The sequence below is a fragment of the Schistocerca piceifrons genome, chromosome 8 (genome assembly GCF_021461385.2).
Source record: "Schistocerca piceifrons isolate TAMUIC-IGC-003096 chromosome 8, iqSchPice1.1, whole genome shotgun sequence".
Taxonomy (NCBI): domain Eukaryota; kingdom Metazoa; phylum Arthropoda; class Insecta; order Orthoptera; family Acrididae; genus Schistocerca; species Schistocerca piceifrons.
This window is the reverse complement of record NC_060145.1, coordinates 495,046,920-495,067,817: the sequence shown is the minus strand read 5'-3', so window position 1 is coordinate 495,067,817 and position 20,898 is coordinate 495,046,920.

Here is a 20,898-nt window from a genome sequence, read left to right as displayed (position 1 = left end):
GTGTCACTTATGAGAGGAAAATCAGTCCGCTCCACCACAAAAATTCTCTGCTTGGCCTACGTCGTAATCGCCATGGCAACGTGTGCACATAGACTTTGTGGTACCTTTTTGGAACACTCGCTAGTTGATTGTGGTTGACTCATATAGCAAGCTTCCTTTTGCTGTGCCAATGAACTCGACAACGTCAAGCAGTTCAGTGCAGATGTAGTCCTCTATTTATTGCCTATAAGGTTTACCTGAAGTAATAGTGTCAGACAATGGACCTCTGTTCACGTCAAATGAATTTGAAACATTCTGTGAACGCAATGGCATCCATCATCTAACTATGGCACCGTCCCACCCACAGTCAAATGACGAAGCGGAACGTTTTGTCAGAATCTTCGAGCAGCAAATGCCCAAACTTCGCTCTGCACACATCAGGGATCAAGCACTGCAACCGTTTCTCGCCTCCTATCGTTCGCACCCACGAGACAGACCATCGAAGTGGGAATTGCTTCACGGCCGCCGCCATCTGACACTGCTCCACCTGGTCCACCCTTCTCAGCATCCGGCGTCGAAGGAAGGCGGCAAGTATCGCTTCGCGCCGCACGATGTTGTCTTTAACAGGGTTTTTAGCGGCAGCAGACGGTGACCGCGAGGTGGGATGGTCAGCCGACTTGGCGCTCCCATGTATCTTATTTCAGGTCCAGATGGCTTGCAGCGCCGCCGCAAAAATCAGCTTCGCCGCCGTCATGTGCAAGGTGATCTTTCCGATTCCCTTCCCCAACATTGACGGATCCAGAGGGCAGCGCGGCCACAGCAGCTGCCAGAGGGCGTCATCACGACAGCGCGGGACGACCCCACGGATCCTTCGCCTCGTCCGCCTCCTGTCGTGCTACTGATGGAGCTGGACCCGCCCACACTGCAGCAGTCACCGCCTGGTTCATGGCATCAGGAGGTGAACTCGTGCACTTGTTATCGTTTTCCGGGGAAAGTTCTGCCAGAGTGCAGGCCGGACGAGGGGGCACGTCCAGAAGCCTGACGCCTTCTGCAGCCACAGCTTCCGGTCCCGCTATTCGCCCGCACTCCTGCCTCCCCCGCCGTGGTCGAACTCCCTACTCGACGACAGTCCGTCGCTTTGGGTGGAAGGGGGGGGGGGGGGGAAGGAATGTTGCGGCGTAACCACAAGAACCGGCACGAAGACGAAGAAAGCAAGAGCAGAGAAGGCGGTGAGACGACGCCAGCCAATAGCGCGCTGACCAGGACGTCAGCACGACAGGAGCGGCCTGTAGCCGAAGAGTACATAAGCGCCGTTCCTGCCAGCCTCGACCGCACGGTACTAGACCAGCCCTAGAAGAGAGCACTACGGTAGCCGTTATTAGTGACCCACAGACTGGCTGGCAAACGAGCATGGACATTGTACATAGCAAAAGACATAGACTGTTTGCATGTAGCCCATCGCTTGTGATACCGTTGTAAATTCAGTCAGTCTTCTTACTTGCAATAAAAACTATTAATGTGATTTGCTTGAAATGTCGAATAGCTACCCGAGTACGCAGCATCCTGCAGGCACCCTATAAGAGATGAGTGGGCAGCAGCCCACAAACGTGATCTCTTCATATAAATCTAACCTTCATCACAGGCAAATAAACTGAGATGGTCTCACCGAATCCTTGCTCAGTGCACTGTCTGTTCTATGGTGTGGACGATGGCGAGGCAGAAAGCGGTTCCATGGTCAACACCAGAAACATAGCACAAAGTACCACTTTGTGTATACCATACCAAGTCTAGTTAAGCAATGACCAAAAGTAATGCTGATCTACTTTCAAACAAGCAAGACCACATGATCCCCACAAATGAACCGTATTGTTCAAGAGCAAAACCACTTGCCAAAGACTTAAGTTTTGTACAGTGGTCAGTCAAGGATCACAGTATTGAAATATCTAAATTGGTTAGAGCAATATGTCATACATTATGTGGCCGCAACTCACGTCAAACTGGTGCACCGCGTGGCATGCTACTCCTAGTTCCCATCTGTGCCATTAGATGTCATCGCGGTCGCAAATTCAGTGAGTAGCAGACAACATCCGCGCTCCCGTTATATGAAAGTTACGATATGCAGTTACTTAACATTATTCTCTGAATTTTAACCATAAGTCTACCCAGCGGCCCATAAAACAATTCACTTCTATGCCATAAAAGTCGTTCTGCCATACATACTTAGTGCTACCCATATGAAGCCAGTTGGGACACTAGCTGCAGTATGCTTTGTAGATGCCCGGTTTTCAAAACTTATTGCATTTGATGCCTACCTTATGCTTAAGCTGAAGTTCCAGACTATCACTCATTGGAGAGACACATCTGACTTTACTCTCAAATTATTTTCCGAGTTGTTCAAGATTTTTTCCATAGTAAAATATAAATAATATAAAATTCGGACAAAGGTCTTGCTATTACTTGGTGACGCCTGAGGGTCTTAGGTGTTTTTATTGTTCTTGCATCCGTTTGCTACGTCTATTCATTTTAGTAACCCTTTATGTATTTCTTGGCTGTCTAAACTCAAGCGAACAAGCCAGCACACAATGGAAGTAAAAAAAGCTCCTTTGTACTGCACTGGGCGGCAGGATGTGGCATATAATGATACTGCCCCTACACTTATTTAGGTTTCCTGTAAATGGGATATATGTGTGTCTCTTCTTATTCGGTCTTCGATTGTGTGTCTCTTCTTATTTGCTCTTCCCTTCCTCTCTAACATTATTTCACCTTACCACTCTGCCTGATTTTTCTTTCTCCAGACCACTTTACACCTCTTCTCTTACTGCTTCTGCCTTGAAATCCTTCTAAATGTAACACTTTCTTTCAGAAAATATCTCTGCTGTCTCTTCTGCTTCTATGTCATGCATTGTCAAATTTTTTTTAGCATCATACGTCCAGTTTCTTGCTAACTTCTTTTCCTACACATACTTGAGATCTGTTTAGTCAGCCTTTAGTTATTTCTTTATTTTTAGATTTTTTGATGTTGTTTCTAAATTTGCAGGTTTCCTTGATTATTATTGGACCTAAAATTTTCCTCATAGGTCTTTTCTCAATTATTTCTAGTTTACATACACTTCTAAATTACATTCACTTGTGTGGAGACATTCTCACGCTGCTACCTTGTTGTAATGCAATATTTGTGTATTTCTTGATATTCATTTTTCATTGTAAATAATTTTTGTTATTCCATTCTTATTTGTGTATATTTTCGTTTATATCATATTTTTCTAACCAATTTTCTGTTTACTCACAGTCTGTATGTAAAACATTTGGTAGTTAATTATGTTATTGGTACATTTGGTTTATCTGGGTATGGTTCCGCATCATACGGTAATATAACTGTAGAAAGGCATCTGTTTGCTAATTCTAACTACTTGAGGGAAACTATAAGTCCAGGATGCATTAGATTATTTAATATTTCTCGTAACTATTACAATACCAGTAAATTTTGTACAAGTAATTTACCCCTCGAAAGGACATTTGAATAAGAAATAACATCTTCAAAGAATCTCAGAACTGGACATTGTACACTGATGGTTGGACTACAAGAAAAACTAGCAAGACTTCAAAGTCACTTGGAATGAGTTCGGTCGAAAATTACGTGACCTGATGGTAGAAAAATAATTGCTTTGATCAAATGGCTGTACAGGAATATTAGTTCAGTCTGTATGAGGTGAAATTGTATCTGCTTGACAATGAAAAAGCAATCCAAAATCTGTCATCCAATCATGTATTAAGAAGTTGAATTAACAGAATGAAACTAAGGGAAATCCACACTTTCATAATATCTGTGAGACTTGACAAATTTGGCTCCCAGTGACTTTTCTGCCCCACTTGGAGTTTCGCACCAGAATGATATTGCTACTTCCCATCTCAGTATCTCTTAGCCTCTTGCAAGGAAATCGTGTAGCTTCCTTCATATAATTGAAATCTTGCAACAACCGATCTGCCAGTGAGACTAAATAAACTAAAAGTTGCCACTACCTTCCATATGAAGATTAGTGAGCAGCTAGTGAGATTTTACCATACATGAGGGGAAAATTTGTTGTTTACCAAACTGTGTGGTGCCAGTATGCAATGACAATAACTATTTTGTAAAAAAGAGGATTGCAGCTGTAAGTGACACCTTACAGCCATTGCGTGTGGAGGCATGGTGCAGGGTGACACTCTGAGGAATAGCTTGGAACAACAGTTTGGTCAGAGAGCAAGACCCTCATTTCCCACTCTCCCAATTAGTGTGAGACCAAGAAAGCATGTTGGACCAGATGTATTATGAAATCAGGTTCTAAATTTGTAACTGACTTGTTCCCAGGCTGATGAAATGGGAAGGCATGAGCAGTGGGACGTAGTTAGTTCTGGCACATTTTGTTTGTGAGGCTTGCATACATTCAGGGGCAGACATACATTAATGAGCAAATTGTCCCCTCTCATTAACATATAGTTATGCTAATTGATTTATTACCCCCTGGGGCCTGATTTATGACTCCCTGGGGATAATCCATCCTTCTGAGAAACCCCCTACCCCTCATCCTCCCCATCACTCTGGGAAATCCCCAATCTAACACCTCTCATTCAGTGATATGACCACACTTTTAACATCAAATTAATGGATTAATCAATTAAACTGATCAATTCTTTACCTCCTCCCCCTGTAGGATATTCCCCAGCCCATACCTCCACATCGGCTGGTGTGGCCAAGCGGTTCCAGGTGCTACAGTCTGGAATTTCACGACCGCTATGCTCGGAGGTTTGAATCCTGCCTCAGGCATGGATGTGTGTGATGTCCTTAGGTTAGTTAGGTTTAAGCAGTTCTAAGTTCTAGGGGACTGATGACCTCAGATGATAAGTCCCATAGTGCTCAGAGCCATTTGAACCATTTTGAAGCTTCCCTCCACTCCCCCTTCCCCCCTTCCTTACCCAACTGGAAACTGGGGGAAAATGACTCATTCTGTACTGAGTCAAATCTGCAATCGTCTGAGATATTTTATTCGTTTATCTTATTAAAGAAGGCCTGATCAGTTGATGGGCTAATGAACCTTCTATTGTTAAAGCTAAAATTGATAATATACATCGTATCAGCGCATTTCGCCTGTGGGAGGAATACGTTTACTCAGAGAAGTAGAGTTCTTCCATGGAGTGTGGTCAGCTATAGCAAACATTTTGTGAGCAGAAATGGACTGCCTACAGAGAAGTGTTAATGTATGGGACTATGGTACTCAGATGTGCATAACTGTCGATCGTTGGGCATCGTTATGTAGAAAATAAACTGATACAGGGTTGTATAATGAAAGAGAGAGAGAGATCTGAGATTTTCTCATGGTAAACCGCTGTGGTTTGATTACAGTACAGTAATGCTTAGGTTTACTGAATTTAAAAAGTGTTTTTATTTTAAAACTTTATGTTAATCTGGATGCAGTTGCCATTTTATGACAGCGAACTTCGTTTGCAGCTTTTTGCAGACCGTTTTCTCGTATGGTTTCCGTCAAGCATTTAAACTGAAAAAACCTTTTTATTTTCCATATTCGTGTTCAAAAACTTTGCTGCTTTGTTGTGCATGTCATATATTCAGTTTTTTCGAATGGTAGTCCCACTTTTTCCACAACGTTTTAAGAATTTCAGTTTGTTTTTGAGCGTTGGTAATATCCTTAGTTAAAATTGCTAGATAATTGCGAACGCTAGGTAATCTACTCTAACAATACTTTGAAAGGTATGTTTACTATTAATGGATGTCTTTATAACTAATCTGAATATGGGGGGGGGGGTAAAGTATGGCCTCAGTACAACTGTCACACAAACGGAATGCAGTAGGATGTAGCGTACATCAGAGCTGGGTGAAGCATGGAGTGGAATTATAGCGGTGAGAGCGTAAACAATAATTCTGGCAAAAGAACATTTATTAGATCGGTAAACTGCACACATGAACGAGTATAGTGAGTAATAAGATGGTTGCTGTTGCTTGCAATCTATTACGTCACGCATTAATTAACTCTAGAACTTTACTTCGGAGTCCCCTGCAAGGTCTATGATCTATGGAAGAGGAATGATGAAAGGGTGGTTTAATTACGAACACTTACATTCACACACACTTGAGAGACGACCAGGAAAGAAAAGAACTAAAAACCTTCACCAAAGCACACGTGGGTAGCAAGAGGGACTGTTCCCTTGATTTTAACATGAGGTGTAAATTAAAAAAATTTCTATTAAAGTGGGTTGCTATAAAAATGAAGAATAAATAAGAATCACAATTGATTCAAATATTCTACAGCGAAAGATCACTGTGGCCTGGGCATTGTAGACTGTCTCATTACATCTCGACCACGTGGTCCTCACAAACAAAAGCGTGCACGAAGAAAGTTATCAAGAGATACGAACTGCACCAAATTCGGTCATAAAATCACGGAAATCATACGCAATATACGTGCTCTCGCGAAAGGGATACTAAACAGAATGAACTGAATCACAAGAAACTCAACACAGCTCCACGTGTTTGGTTAACAGTTTAACTGAATAATAGCCTACTGGACTTTAACGCGTTTAACACTCGCGAATTAGCAAGTAAACTTGGGCACACACCATAATAAACTATGAACGATGAAAGCAATCATTTACTTTGACTATCTTTGAAAAACTTGCATTAGACGCAACATTAAATTCCCATGGAAAAGGCACACTTATACCACCAGTAGGTCTCACCCGTATCGAATCCCCGTAACTCCCGACGAACATTCGCTCTCCAACCAAAACCGCCCCCGTACCTACGGAAGTGGCCAGAGGAATCCCTACTGTGGTGCCAATTTACACAAAAGGTTCGTCCAAGGCAAGCAGAAATCTCTTTTCTACTTGGTACGTGTTTCCTACAGTTGGCTATTCTGATACAGTGGCAGTCTACTACACTCCCATGTATTTACACTCTGAAATCCTTGCACACTCTCATTTATATTCAACTGATCGGACAAGAAGAAGAAAGAATAGGTACATTGTAATATGGCGCTTAAATGTATTAAATATGCTTGTGGGGCTCCTAAAAGTACCAATAATCTAATGAAATGTTAAAACTAAATATGGATAATATATTGTGGCCACCATAAACACATTCAGCTGCTCAATCTTTTTCCTTTCCTTCTTTAAATCTATGGTAACAGACTATTTGCGCCAACAACTGAGGTGCCAGAGGTAAACAAATGAAGCCATGGAGTATGGGAGAAACATGAAGAGGCTCATGCAGAGACCCTTCAACTTCTACATAACTTGATTGATTGACCTATATTTTGACACAACATTTGCTCTCGCCATTCTATAATTATCTTTTCCAAAACACAGTTAAACAGCAATGGGGCGAGTCCATCTCCCTATCTAAAACCAATCTTTATAACAAATGGTTCAGAAATATCTACCAGAACATACAGTGTTCGTTTAAAATTTGAGTTGTAAGCCTTTTTAAAATCCACAAATATACATACAATATTGTTACTAGAAATCGTTGGGTGCCTATGGATTAGTTTTAATTAAGAATTTGTTCCGGACAGGACCTGTTTGGTCTACAGCCTGGTTAGTATTCACCAGTTTTAACTTCTAACTGTTTTTGGGGTCAGTCAAGTAAACATTGCGAGAGAATTTTGTATGTTACCGGGAGAAGACAGATTCCTTAGTAATTATTGACATCTGTTCTACGCTTTTTTATTCAATTCCTCTGGTATTTTCTCAGTTTGCTAGATATGTCCTATTAGTTGAGTGATCTCTTTTATAGTGTTAGGGTCAGCTGATATTAGTAATTTAGCCATTATACCGTCTTCTCCGGATGATTTATTGTTTTTAAGTCCCTTAATTTGTTTATTTATTTCGATTTATTTCGTTTTCCAATCCCAAAGAAAGCAAGAGTTGACACATGTTGACAGATGTGAAAATTACCGAACTATCAGTTAAATACGTTACAGCTGCAAAATACTAACGCGAATTCTTTACAGACGAATGGAAAAACTGGTAGAAGCCGACCTCGGGGAAGATCAGTTTGGATTCCGCAGAAATGTTGGAACATGTGAGGCAATACTGACCCTATGACTTATCTTAGAAAATAGATTAAGGAAAGGCAAACCTACGTTTCTAGCATTTGTAGACTTAGACAGAGCTTTCGACAATGTTGACTGGAATACTCTATTTCAAATTCCGAAGGTGGCAGGGGTAAAATACAGGGAGCGAAAGGCTATTTACAATTTGTACAGAAACCAGATGGCAGTTATAAGAGTCGAGGGGCATGAAAGGGAAGCAGCGGTTGGGAAGGGAGTGAGACAGGGTTGTAGCCTGCCCCCGATGTTATTCAATCTGTATATTGAGCAAGCAGTAAAGGAAACAAAAGAAAAATTCGGAGTAGGTATTAAAATCCATGGAGAAGAAATAAAAACTTTGAGGTTCGCCGATGACATTGTAATTCTGTCAGAGACAGCAAAGGACTTGGAAGAGCAGCTGAACGGAATGGACAGTGTCTTGAAAGGAGGGTATAAGATGAACATCAACAGAAGCAAAACAAAGATACTGGAATGTAGTCGAATTAAGCCGGGTGATGCTGAGGGAATTAGTTTAGGAAATGACACACTTAAAGTGGTAAAGGGGTTTTGCTATTTGGGGAGCAAAATAACTGATGATGGTCGAAGTAGAGAGGATATAAAATGTAGACTGGCAATGGAAAGTAAAGCGTTTCTGAAGAAGAGAAATTTGTTAATATCGAGTATAGATTTAAGTGTCAGGAAGTCGTTTCTGAAAGTATTTGTATGGAGTGTAGCATGTATGGAAGTGAAACATGGACGATAAATAAAAGAAGAGAATAGAAGCTTTTGAAATGTCGTGCTACAGAAGAATGCTGAAGATTAAATGGGTAGATCACATAACTAATGAGGAGGTATTGAACAGATTTGGAGAGAAGAGGAGTTTGTGGCACAACTTGACAAGAAGAAGGGACCGGTTGCTAGGACATGTTCTGAGGCATCAAGGGATCACAAATTTAGCATTGGAGGGCAGCGTGGAGGGTAAAAATCGTAGAAGGAGACCAAGAGATGAGTACACTAAGCAGATTCAGAAGGATGTAGGTTGCAGTAAGTACTGGGAGATGAAGATGCTTGCACAGGATAGAGTAGCATGGAGAGCTGCATAAAACCAGTCTCAGGACTGAAGACAACAACAACATTTCGATTTTTTAAGATTCTTTAGCGTTGGGGTTGGTGTTATTAGTTTGCTGTGATTGAGATTTATTTGCTGGTTCTGGACAGTTTAATAGGTTTTCAATATAATTAACAAGTACCCTCCAATTTTCCTGCTTGTCAAGGGCAAAACTGTCATTTTCATTTTTGAAGCAAAGACTCTGAGATTGGTAACCGGTTGGTTTTGTTTTGAATGTTTTATAAAAGTTTCTTGTACTGTTCTTTTGGAAGTCTATTTCAATATCTTAAAGTTGGACATTTTCGTAGTTTCTTTTAGTTTGTCGGATTAATTTAGATGTTTCTTTTCTTACAGTTAGAAAGGTGTTGTACCTGTTTTCAGTTTTGTTAGCATTCCAATTTTTGAATGCCTCATGCCTAGACTGAAATGCTATTTCACAATCCGCGTTCCACCAATGGTATTTTGTTTGTTAGGAAGCGGAATTAAAATTTGTGCTGTTTTTAAGAACATTTCTTTTAGGCATTGTGAATTTTTGAACTGTTTTTTGACGAGTTCGCTTGTTAGAGCTGGAGTTATTTTAGCGATGTCAGATTTTGGGATGACATCTTTTCTTTTTGAAGAGTTCTTGAGGATGAAATTTTACTTTTATTCGCTTTAAATAGTGGTGAGAATCAATATTACCCTCTTTCTTGTATTTAGGGTATGAAATTGCTATACGATCGATTTGAAATTTTCCAGTAAATGTATTGGGTGCCCGCCAAGTTTTGTGTGTAAAAGGTTTCTTTTTAAAATGTGTTTATTTCGAGTTTAAAATTTCAACAAGTCTTTCACCATCTTGGTTTGTTCATCTATGCCCAGTAAATCCACTCACCGTTTTCTTATATTTTTGCTCTTTACCTAACTGAATATTAAAACCACCCATTAAAATTTTAACATGGTTTGAGTAAATTTTCGAGATGCTTTCTAACGTTTCCCAAGCTACATTAATTTCTTTAGGTTTTTTACTGTTATCATCACTGACTGACATATGGGCATTAATTAATGCGTATTCATTTTTGTGCATTTAAGAGAAATTGTTATGAATATATTATTAATGGGTTTTACCCCAGTTATTGACTTAAAACATTTTTGGAGAAAGCAGAAGCAACTTTTAAGTATTCTTTAGTCAGTTTTACTTTTAAGAAGACGTATCTGTCGAAATCCATGATGTTATTGTCCGTCATTGGTGTTTTGTGAGGCACCAAAGTTCGAATCCTCAGTTCTTTTAATGTATCTTCCAATTTATGAAGTGTACTTAGTGCAAAAAGTGTATGTTAAGTGTTGCAAAAAATGTATTGGCTAGTTTTAAGTTGGTCAGATTACTCCGGCCTCCTCTGTTTAATCACATTGCATTTTATCCTGGCCGACTCAGAATCTGAAAGACAGTTATATCAGTAATACTGGCAGTGGACTGACCACCTGGGGTAATGTTGTGATAATGAAAATGGTCCATGACGATTGTACCTGGAATCTGGTGGGATTGAGTAGACTCATTGAGTGAACTCAGAATGTTAAGACTGGAAGGATTAGTTCCAGAATATAAATTTCAGCCGCACCACGGGTCTACAGACGCAGACCACTCTTCCACGTGATGCAAGACACACGCGAAGTGGATTTGGATTTGTTTTGCCTTGGTCCGGGACTGCTTGTTCTGTAACCGCAGCTGTCCACCATATCTGAGGGAATGTTCACTATCCGCCGACTGATATCCGTCCAATATCCTAAGCAAGGTCGGCTTCTTAGAATTTTAGTTACACAGTCTTGAAATGAAGATTAAGAGGGTTTTTATATAAAATATGTTCCAATAAACAATGGCTGAGAAGTGTTCAATCTGTGAGAGTGGTGTTGTCAGTGGCCTACGCAATACAGTTGTCAGAGGAATACGTGGGTTGTTATTTGCCAGTTATTTGAGAACAGATGGAAAAGCTGATAGTTTCAGAAACGGAAAACACGGCGTTGTTCATTCACCTTGTAAAAAAGGGTACACCAGAGCTAAATCAGCTAAAGGATTTCTAAGAGAGGCTGGTTCAGAGGAACAGGAAGAGAAATTTGATTTTAAAACTAGCTTTCTGTTTTGTGTGGAAGCTATTGATGAAGAATTTTGTGATATACTAAGGGGAAAAAAACCACAAACGGTGGTGGAAGACTGACGACGTTCGATCCTTCAATTACGATAATACAACAACAGTTCGTGCAGAGGAGAGGAAGGATAGATGGGGAGACACCATCCGAAGACATAAATGTTTTGTTGGGGATCTAACTGCTGCAAATGCAAGGTATCACGACTGCTATACAAATTCTTTATAGGCTCAGCACCCAAATTTAGAAAAGTGGACGGAAGGAATTCATGCGTCAGTGGAAGAAATATTGAATTACGTAGAGGGGAATGGCGATGAATTCATCCCAGACGAGTTGCTGAAACAAGTTGTGGGAACATAATCTCATGTGAAGATAGTCAAGGACGACTGAAAGAGAAGTATGGGGACTGCAATGTTTTCAAACAATTTGCAACAGGAAAACTGTTGTGTGCTTTCGTAGTTCAAGTGAAATAATTTTTAATGATGCATGGTATTCTTCAAAGTGCAAATACGAACAAGCAGAAAAGGAAATTTTTTAAAAGCACCTGCCAATACAATATGGAAAGCTGTTGAGTCAATGGCATTTGATAGTTCTTTTTTTCCAGCTTGTGACAAATTCTGTAGTGGGGCTGAGGAAATGGTACCCGTACACTACGCGTCTTGATGGACTGCGTTTCAGAGGATAAAGGGCAAAACAGAAAACTGAAAGGAAGCTGATGTGCATACCCTTGCAAAACAGAAAACTGAAAGGAAGCTGACGTCCATACCCCAAGCCCTCACTGCTGCCATTCACTCTCGATTATTAATATCATATGCTGTCGCTCTCTTCATTCCCATGAAGTGTGGAGCAAACAATTTGATCAGTCTGCTGGTTTGGGGTTCAGTGGAGCGTATTACGGATCATGACAGCTGGAGCTATCAGCTGTCAACCACACTGAAGAGCCTGTCCCAAGAGCAACATTTTGTCAACGTATATTCGACAACATCGATTTCAACGTTTGCGCTATCGACGACTGGAATACTTTCCGAAGCATGGGAGGAATCAAATTCATCGCCCAAGCCTCAGCTTTCCCATCATCTGAGGAGATCCATAAGCTTAAATCGGTTCCTTCTGCCACATATATATATATATATATATATATATATATATATATATATATATATATATATATATATATATATATATATGCCACCTGGGTGTTACGGAATTCAGAGCATTTGGACATCAGACAAACAGTGCATTATGGCAGATTACTCTCCTTGACGCGAACATGATTAGCCCCATTTCATATGACATATTACCTCTAACCATGCGAGATATTCTGTAGATGTGTGCTAGGTGGCTCCATTCCGTGCAGTCCACTCTACAAGTGCCAGCACTTCCTGGATGTAAGGGATTTATGAAGCCTGCCACTAACACAACTGCAGTAAATTTCCGTTCATTAATTCACCACCAAGTGACTGCAGTGCAGTGTCCGTAGCTTTACAATAAGCCGCTAACGACAGCCAGCAGCGAGGACCCATAATTTGTTTTGTTACTTTCGTCCAGCAGATGTTCATAAAGGCTCGAGAAATCCAGGCTGGAATTATTTCCGTGTGGACGGGAGGACTTCATACACTTATGTTCTACATGGGGTCCACTGGTCACACAATTTCGGGCCCTGCGCTGAAAGAAGTGTTAATTTTAGTTTATGCTACAAATTAAGTCTACAAGATGTTAAACGGACACGCTTACAGAAGAGGTGTTCGAGGACACGTACTTGTTCAGCTGTTTTAGCTCGGATCATTCTGGAAGACGTCAGTGTACCAGAAGAAAAATAGAGGTGCAGTATCAACAATTTAAGCAATGCAGAAGAAATCACTGTACAAAAAATGAAGGGAGATGCTTGTTTGGCATCGATAAAAAAAACCTCAAGATGAACTGTCTTGCCTCAAGGAGGATGAACTTATTGCTGCTTTGTGGTTTCAGGGTTTCAACATGGTTTCATTAATGAAGAAGTTCATAGGTTCTCAGCGTCGTTGTGATTGGAATGGCCAATTGGCCGTGTTCAGAAAATGATACCATTCTTCAACGCAAGTGGTCATTTTCATTATGAAAAATGTGCCCATCTTTACGTGCAACACATGCTAGCATTAAAAACTAGCCCCCTCCATGTGTTCAAGGATTTTACAGAAAAGTTTTGTTCCACAATAAATCTGCTTCCCCTTGCGCAAGGGTTTGGTCAGAGAAGACTATGTAGCGGACTCTAATGTGATCTATTAGGAGGGTCGTTCAGTAAGTAATGAACACATTTTTTCTCAGAACGTATTTATTGTTAAGAGTCAGAATTTAGTGAAAATATACACCAGCATGTCCATGTCCTATTTTTCTACATAGTCTCCATCACGTTCTATGCCCCTACGCCAATGTTGTTGAAGAGCATGTATTCCCTGCTGATAAAAGCTCTTGTCCATCTCTGTTGTCACTGCATGACTGACAGTCTCGTCATCTTCAATGCGTGTTCCCCGTAGAGAATGTCTAAGCGGCCCAAAGAGATGAAGTCCGAGGGTGCCACCCTACAGTCCGGACGAGGCAGTGCCGTCCAACCCAATTTGGCGATGTGTTCCCGGGTTCTCAGACGTGTGCGGGCGTGTATTACCGTGTTGGAGCAAGATTTCTGCTGGATTCTTGTCTCAACGAACACGTCGGAAACGGTGCTTGAGTTTATTCAGAGTCTTGACGTATGCCTCTGAATTTATGGTTGACCTTCTTGGTATCTCATCCACGACAATGACGCCATCACAATCCCAGAAGACTGTCACCATGACTTTTCCGGTAGGGTAGGGAGGGGGGGGGTCTTGAATTTCTTCTTTTGTGATGAATGAGGATGATGCCGCTTCACGGACTGCCTTTTTGTTTCTGGCGCAAAGTGGTGCACCCAGCTTTTGTCCCCCGTAAGTATCCGTGACAGAAAAGGCGCTCCGTCGGTCTCAAAACACTCCAACAATTCAAATGAAGTGGCCGTTCTTTGAAAATTGTGGTCCGCTGTGAGCATTCGTGGAACCCATTGTGAACACCACCTTGAATATCGGAGAAAAAAAAAATGGCTCTGAGCACTATGGGACTCAACTGCTGTGGTCATTAGTCCCCTAGAACTTAGAACTACTTAAACCTAACTAACCTAAGGACATCACACACATCCATGCCCGAGGCAGGATTCGAACCTGCGACCGTAGAAGTCGCACGGTTCCGGACTGCGCGCCCAGAACCGCGAGACCACCGCGGCCGGCCGAATATCGGAGAGTCTCGATCACTGCAGACGCGCTTCCAATGCTGACCGACAACTGTAAAGCCAATTGTCGAGTTGTTATGCACCTGTCGGCACGATTAATGGCATCCGCACGATTCAGCATGAGTGGAGCAGTGGCTGTGACAGGACGTCCCAAACCTGGCTGATCATGGATCTCTGTTTCTGGATTTCCTGAGACTGTTACTTTCTTTACCCATCGCCGAACTGTACTACTATCAACTGCAGCATCGCCGTACACTGCACAAAAACGTTTATGGATGTTCACCACGGTTTCTTTCTCTGCACACAAGAATTCAACAACAGCACGCTGGTTGTGACGTGAGTCGTGTGTAGACGCCATTTTGACGCTGTTCTGCGGCTCTGCCATCTGCCAGAACGGTTCGAAAGTTCACCGGTGCACAGAGCAAACATCAAATGTGAAGCACCAACAAGGACGTTTGGCCGTTTGGACGTTTGTGTATGTATATTTACAGTTTTTTTTAAATGTGGGGCATTACTTACTGAATGACCCTCTTAAAATCTCTGGGAGTTACAGAGAGGAAGAGGCATAACTGATTCCATTCTAGCGATGTGGTTGGAGGGTCCCCAGGAGCAACCACCATCTACTCATCACTAGAGGAGTTTACTAGAGTGACTTTTTCAAGTGGGAAGCAGAGTGTTGATCTACGGGTATCACGGCAAAATAAGGATGAACAAGACTGAGCAAAGATTTATGAGTGTTCAATGACGATCCTCCTTTTCCGAAGATAAATTCACTTACGTCTGTGTCGACAAGGATAATCGGAAACTCGAAAGTAGACACCTAGCCCTAGAAACAGATTCCAGAATCATGTAAAGTTATTTTGGTTCCAGTTTTGACGGAATGGAACAGTGTAAGAAGAACGTGGTGTCGTCCCTGGCTGGTATGAACAAAGCCGTAAACGTGCACGATGAAACAGTAGCTGCAGTCCCTCTGACAATTTGCAAAGAACAGGCGTTGCTCTAAAGAGCGATGAAGATGTTGCAAAGCTTATGGAGTACGAATTATCTCCATTCCCCCTGGCCCTTTTAATGAAGGGGGAATGAGGAAAGGAAAGAAATCTTCTCTCTACAATGATATACATTTTCTGATATTTCTAAGTTCTATTGGCATTAAACATTAATGTTATGTGACTGAAACAGTGTTTTAAATCTCTTTTGATCCACTGCGGGTACGGGACAGCGTCTGATTAAATATTTAGGAATGAAAGCCGACAAACAGTCATGCGTTTTGAGAAGTTATTCTATTTAGACAACCAAATTCGGCATCTGCATAATGCCATCTTCAGATCCGATGTGCACTTCATGTACACACAGTATCTGAATACCTGAATTTATTTTTCGAGTGTTTCCTTGGACGACTTGACAGGAAACACTCGAAAAACGAATTCATACTATCCAGATATTGATGATTCCAGTGTGCAATTATCGATATATCTGACTGTCTGTATGGAAAGTGCATATGGGGCCTGAAGATGGCATTACTGAGATGTGGAAACTGGTTGTCTAAATAAAATAACTTCTCAAAACATACAGCTGTTTGGCGATTTTCCTTGGTAAAAATTGTATTTAATAGTTTGCGATTTTTCCATCCCCTGAAACGCGGAATTCTAGAGAGAAAATGAATAGGATAATTTTTTGTAAAATAATTTATATTTTAGCTTTATACACAGCCACATTTTCAGTAGAAACAGCGGTTTTTGAGTTAGTCAAGAAAAATGCTCGACTCCACAGGTGGGGATTTTCATTATGTTGTTAATGATACTCTCCCCTGGCACTGCACCAGTTTGTTCCCCTCGTTTTCCTTCGTTGGCTGGAGTGTAGTGTGCGCGCGCCTTGAGACGCCCGTCTGCCGTCCGTCGCCGAAGCTTCTGCGGCGTCGCGAGGAGACAGACAGCCCCGCATCAGAGGACACAAGTGGCAGCGCCGTCAGCGGTGGGCGGCCTGCGACACGAGGGCCACGCGATCCACTCGCCGTGCGGATTTCGTCGGAAACGTTTATTGGAAGGGCAGACATTAATCTCCTGCACTGTTACATCACCAGATCAGTACAAACAATGGCCGCCAGTCTCGCGAAAACCCGTGAGACAAGGTTCATCTTCACAAAAGTCAGTAATGAAAATCGCTGTAGCCGCCTAACTGTTATGTCGGTGCATAAGTTCGTAGCATTTTTCCATAAGTTCAATAAACACGACAGATATACATAACAGATACTTTAGTCGTCAATAATATACCCTCCTTCACTATTTCCAACAGTCCGCCAACGCCGGAGTAGCTTTTCGATTCCGCGACTGTAGAAATCACCTGATTTTGAGGCGGAGAACTCATCGAGCCATGTTCAGAACGCATTTCCATCCTAAAAGGAAGTTACAACATTCCTGTCTGCTACTGCTGTACCATAACCTTAAAGTTGGAGACAGGTCGTGAAATAAAACTATCTTATTAAAGCAATTATGGTATAACGCAACAGAGCAGTGTTACCCTCTGAGAGGAATTTTGTTATGTTGACCGTGTTGTACCTAACGGAGGTGGCTTATCGGAAATGAAAGTCAGAATTACGTAAATATTTAAACAGTAACAAACAATATTTTACGTATCTACACTGTTCAAAGAGTAAGGAAAACGGTCGCCAGCCTAATTAGGCATGAGAATTATCGACATTCTTGTTTAAGAAAATAAATATGGGTAACTTTAACGGACGAACGCAACCTATATTTTGCCACACGTGAGTGCAATGAACTCTGGCACCCGCATATGTTCACGTTAAAAAAAAGTGCTAACAGTTATAAGATAACATGGGTGTTTGCACAATGGCAACAAAAAACGACATATACTTTTGCCTTCAAGGCTTGTTCAAACTGAATGGTGTCAATAATATTACTATCAATATTGACTGTAGAATCATAAAATAGGCATAGGTTCAATATTACTTTTCAAACATTTTCCTATGTTATACAAAAAATTGTAAATGTAGTTCACTGCAAAATTATGAACTGATCACAGGTTAAGTCTCTCTTAGCTAAATACTATTCTATTTAGAATGAAAGTTAATTGGAATTCACTAACAGGTTACTTCTCACTGTCTTTTGAATAAAGAAATTATTGTTTTCATAAATAGTGGTCTTTTTATTCATTGTTATTCATCATGAGCATAAAGGATAACCTGTGGATCCTATTACACTATTAATATGCACTTTCATTACCCAAAAGAAACAAGTACTTAGCAAACATGGGTATATAAGTTTCCGCTATTGCAGTTTTCCACTTTTACTACAGTGAGACACAATGTTGACAAATTTGCAAGAAACTGACTCACCTTATAAAATTTACTACAGGCAGCACTATGATCATTAACTAAGCACAACTTTATTAGCCTCAGTTTTAAGAACTTTTAATCTTTAAAAGAAACAGCAAATTGTCTTTATTACCACAGTCTTCTAATTTCAAGTAAATGATTAAATAGGTGTCTTTGAAACTCCAAAAAACTTTAAATTGGACTGTTTCCATCACTGAGAGGCTTTCACAAAACTACATTTACTACCTCCCACAATTTAACTAAATCCACAATAAATCTGAATACTCCCTTCTAACCAAAGATCAAACAACATTATTTAATTAACTATTTGAATTTGAGGCTTTCATTTTTTCCAGAAAATAGGACACTCGGTAATCGTAGTTCAAATGGAGAGGAACCTGAGAGGTGTTGTGATAGGGGAAAAATCAAGGTAGGTACATAAATTCGGTTATAAGTTATCTTATATTTATGCACACTAAAACATCCAATGAGCTGATCCTTCACAGCACATTACTATAGTGCTCCATTACAGTGATTGAGCAATGTGGTGGCGATTGCATGTTCGTAGGTGGAATTGCAGGTAGAATTGCTGGACTCTGTCATTTCTTGGTGGCGATGATAGATACCAATTCCAGAATAGTTCCAGTTCTTTATCCATCCATCCGAGACATTGGAAAGCGGCGAGAAAAGTTCTCTCGGAACCAGCACAATATACAACTTTTACATGGGCAGTGCACAGTTTGGTAGCTCGTTCACGACTGACTCTTGTTCCACCTTTTCTACCGAGGCCAACCACAATTTGCACGCGATACTAAGTTCCATTCCCGAGGGGAACCACACTACATCTTACACACAAGATAACTAAGAATCCTAAGTGAAGGTCAGCAGTTTACATAACAGCAAACAATCATTTTAAACAAAACATATCATTTGCAAATATTGGTAGTTCTAAACAAAATTATTTAAACAAATTCCAAATATATACAGTAAGTTTTGTCTCCCTCCAATTGGAAGAAAGAATTTAAATGACAGATATACTACATTGCATAGAATCAAACCATGACAACAAAATAAATCAGTAGAGCATTAGAGTTACGGTGTTACAAAGTACCTTGATGGTTACTCGACAGAGAGCGGAGAAGGTGAAATTCTGTGGACGAAAGATAAGGTGAATAAGGTGGGTGAGAAATGACTTCCCATCCCAACTCCTCTGCTGAGTTTTTCCTCGGTCTAGCAGAATGCGGGCGGGCGTTATCGTTGAGTAACATCACTTCACGCAGTCCTCCTGGCCGTTGTTCTTGAACTGCGTCTCCAAGACGTCTCAGTTGCTGAGAGTAAATGTCAGCCGTCATGGTTACACACCAGGGAAGTAATTCGTAGTACGCCACACCAGATTCATAACATGATATTTTGTGGATGCGCGGAGGTCTTTGCACGGATACTTGCTATTTTGTTTAGCCTCAACGATTAATTTAGTGTAAACACACCATTTCTCGACACAAAATAGGAATGGTCGTTGTTGTTCACGAGCCAACTGATCACGCGCAAGCAGAGATGCACATATGCTCACACGCTGATTTTTGTAATTTTGGTTTAGAGCATCCACTATCCATACACGCGATTTCTTAACCTTCCTTATTGCATGCCAATGTCGCTCAATGGTGAAATGATCATAGTTCATCACCTTCGGCATTTCTCGACCACACTGGGGTGGATCATTGTGGATCAATGCGTTTAAACAATTTTCATCAAACTCCGAAAGTCTTCCTCAACGTGGAGAGTCACTAATGTCAAAACGATCGTTTTCTTGTCGCGCTCTGTCCAACGTCATTATCCACAAATGTTTCTGGCTGCCGCCGCTGCCGTCACCCCGCTATTCAACTCGAACAGAGGAATATGTCTGTAACGTTCCGATTTCTCCACCTGCCACACCATTGTCTAGCGTCCACACCTCCGCCCACTATGTCCAAATGATAAAATGACAATATGCATATATCAACAGCAAACTAGAAATAAGTAATGATAATCGATAAATAAATTCATAGGAACTGGAATACCGACGTGTAAAACAAAAAACGTTACGAACTTACGCACCAACCTAAGAGTTTGAGAAAAGATTCCTGGATCCGACAATTGGACTACTAACAGTTCTTTACACCGTCTTCCACTGCCCACAAGCAGTTACCGTTGATAACCATCATAACGACCAAACAGAAACACAGTTAGTCAGTAGGGTATAAGATCACTGAAAAATACCACACCCAAATCTGCACGGCAACAAATCCAAGTTATCGCAATGAATTAAGTCTTTCACTTTTATTTAACATCATCTCCGGTTAGCTAATGCTTCCACACCCTACTCTGGAGCCTCTTTTGACCGGAAAAATCCACGCATAAAGATCGATAAGACAATCTGAGAAAAACAGGAAAGTTTTCAGCGAAATTAGGCACCCCCGCAGTCGAACACCCCTTCGAAATCTTAGTGTGCTTTCCGTACCGGAAAAGCAATGTGTTTGATAACGGAGAACCACACAATCCAGAGCCGCGAAATGAGCACCACTTGCTAACACAAACTCCACCGACAGGACCCAAGACTCATCGCCACATTTCCATCACTTTCCATCAACTTTCAGATTTCGGCAGCTCCAAAAAAGAAATAATTTAACCTCCCGACTTTTCGGCCACTCGGACCTAAGAGGTCGCATGCTGGCAGCATGAAGGTAGGACCGCACTGAGCGGAACACCACTGCACAAGAGCGGCGCGCCGCACTACGACGCGGCTCTATGTACACTACTGACCATTAAAATTGCTACACCAAGAAGAAATGCAGATCATAAACGGGTATTCATTGGACAAATATATTATACTAGAAGTGACATGCGATTACATTTTCACTCAGTTTGGGTGCACAGATCCTGAGAAATCAGTACCCAGAACAACCACCTCTGGCGGTAATAACGGCCTTGATACGCCTGGGCATTGAGTCAAACAGAGCTTGGATGGCGTACAGGT